The sequence below is a fragment of the Athene noctua genome, unplaced genomic scaffold (genome assembly GCF_965140245.1).
Source record: "Athene noctua unplaced genomic scaffold, bAthNoc1.hap1.1 HAP1_HAP1_scaffold_244, whole genome shotgun sequence".
NCBI classification, from domain to species: Eukaryota; Metazoa; Chordata; class Aves; order Strigiformes; family Strigidae; genus Athene; species Athene noctua.
The window spans coordinates 2,501-5,000 of NW_027437709.1; the positions used below are offsets into that span (position 1 = coordinate 2,501).

A 2,500-nucleotide genomic window follows, 5' to 3' on the forward strand; every position below is an offset into this window, starting at 1 on the left:
GGGGCGGGCCCGACGCCGACCGCACGCGCGGTCGCCGCCGCAGCCGCAACCCCCGAACCACCGCCGCCGCCGCCGCCGCCGCACCCCCCCCACCGAGCCCACCCCCGGCCTCCGCCGCCCGGAGCGCGGCGGCTACGACGGGGAAGGGAGAAGAAGGCGGGGGGCCAGTGGCGACGGGGAGGACCCCCGTTCCCACGGCGCACGCCCCGCACGCGAGCGGCAGCACGGCACGGTACCGCCGCGGTACCCACCCGCAGACAGCCGCCCGCGCGGGAGGAGGCCGGGGAAGAGGCCCGCGCCTCTCCCCCCCCGACACCTCGGCCCTTCCCCACCGCCGCGCCCGACCCGGCCGGACCGAACCAACGGGCCGCCCGGCCCCGGCGGGACGAGGCTCCGCCAAGCGGGCGTTCCGGGAGCGGGGAGCTTCGGAGCGCTCCCCGAGTCTCCACTTAGGGGGACGAAGGCCCTCGGCCGACACCGACGGGCCTGCGAGGCACCCCAGCCGCGCCGCCGCGGACGCCGCCCGCCCGCCCGCCGAGGCGAGGCGGGGAGGGACGGCGCACCGGCCGGCGATTGATCGTCAAGCGACGCTCAGACAGGCGTAGCCCCGGGAGGAACCCGGGGCCGCAAGTGCGTTCGAAGTGTCGATGATCAATGTGTCCTGCAATTCACATTAATTCTCGCAGCTAGCTGCGTTCTTCATCGACGCACGAGCCGAGTGATCCACCGCTAAGAGTTGTCTGCCTTTCGGCACCGCCCCGCGCGCGCGGAGGGGCCGGGACCGCTCCGCAGAAGCGGCCCCCTTCTCGGACGACGGACCGCCGCCCCACCGACCGACCGACCGCCCCCCTCCGCACGCGCGGAGGGGGCGCGCGACGACCGGCGGGCGACGGTCGCGCCTCGCCTCAGATGACCGTACCGACATCACAACGGAGGGAAGGAAGGGAAGGGTGAAACAAGCTCCGAACGGCAAGGGCCCGGGGAGCCCGCGCTCCCGACCGACCTGGGGAAACAACAAGCACCTTGCTCGCTTCGGAGGCGGCCCAGGCGCCCGGGCTCGGCCCGGCCTCCGCACGGAGGGCCGGCGGCGCGTCCGACCGCGCGCCCGGACCTGCACCCGCCTCTCGCTCGCGCGGAGGGGGGAAACCACAGACGCTGACCGCCGCGCGGGCGACCAGCGGGGGCGCCCCGCTCGCGCCGCGCGCGCCTCCGCGCCGCCCAGCGCCCGCGCGCTGCGACAGCCGGCTCCTTGCCCCCGTGGCCCCGAAACCCCGGCTCTCGCCCCGACGCCGGGAACGCCCGCGCGGCGCCGCCGCCGCACCACACCGGAGACAGGGACGGACGGCCAACCGCCGGAACCCGAGACGGCGACGCGACGCCGCCGCCCGGCGCTCCGCCCGACCGCCGCCCGGCCACCGCACCGCCGCGGCTGCCCTCCCGGAGCCGCCGCCGCCGCTTCTCGTCTCGGCCCCTTCCGCAGGCACGCGCCAGGCAGAAGGCGGACGCCGCTGAGCCGGAGGCGACGCCCCCTCTCCCCGCTTCCGCGCGGAGAACGGGACGGGGAACGCCCCTCGGCCGCCCACCCGCCTCGCCTGACCGAGACCGGGAAAGGCGACTGCGAAGCGACGGGCAGGACCCGGGACGGGACAGGCCACGCGGCCGGCCACCGAGCGACCGCCGGCCGGCACGCCGAGCGGCGGCGCCGCCGCCGCCGCTCGGGCCCGGGGGCTGCGCCGCCCCTCCCCTCAGCCGGGGCGGGAAGGGGTGGGGGTGGCAAGCAAGGAGCACGAAGCCGCAAGCGCGCCGCTGCGCGTCCACGGAGACGCGGCGGCCCGAGCAGGCCGCCCCGCCCGGCGAGACCCCCGACCGTGGGGGAATCGCCATCGCCCCCGACGGCGAGAGAGCCCGCGCTCCCCGCCGGGGGGGGGGGAGGTTCCCCTTCGCGTTTCGAGGGCGAGGCAGGCCGGCTGCGGCCGACCGAACGCCGCCGGTCTCGCCGCCGAGACCGGACCGCGGAGAAGGGGGGGCAGGGGGGACACCCCTCCCCGGCGCGGCCGCCCGAGGGGACAAAAAGCCCACGGCGTGGGCGGCGGCCGCCATGGCCAGGGCCTGCACGAGAGCGACTCCCGCCCCTGGAGGCTCAACCGCCGCACACGGCCGGGGCCCGCCCCTGCGGGTCGCACCGAGCCGCCCGAGTCTTTAAACCTCCGCCCGGCTCCGCGGCCTTCGACCCCCGGGCTCAGCCGAGGGAGGGCCGCGGAGGCGCGGACGCTAGGTACCTGGCCCTGGGGTGAGGGAAACATCCTCAAGGGCCCCGCGGGGGTGCCTCCCCCGCTGCCGCCATCGGGGGAGCGTCCGCCCGCGGGGGCGCGCCCGACATCCGCCACCACCACCACGTCCTCCTGGCCCGGGGCCCGAGGTTTCCCTCAGTATCCCGGCGCTGCGCCCGGGAGGAGAGCCGTGGCTCGGGCCGCCCGCTGGCGCGCGGGACACGGCCCGG

At 78.3% G+C, this 2,500-nt stretch overlaps 1 non-coding gene across 1 annotated transcript; it reads right to left on the bottom strand.

Annotated features, from left to right (window-relative positions):
* Window positions 1-585: 585 nt before the first annotated feature.
* LOC141955432 (5.8S ribosomal RNA) lies at window positions 586-738 on the bottom strand. The gene has a single exon (XR_012632550.1). It is a non-coding gene; the product is annotated as a 5.8S ribosomal RNA (ribosomal RNA).
* Between the last annotated feature and the right edge of the window lie 1,762 nt (window positions 739-2,500).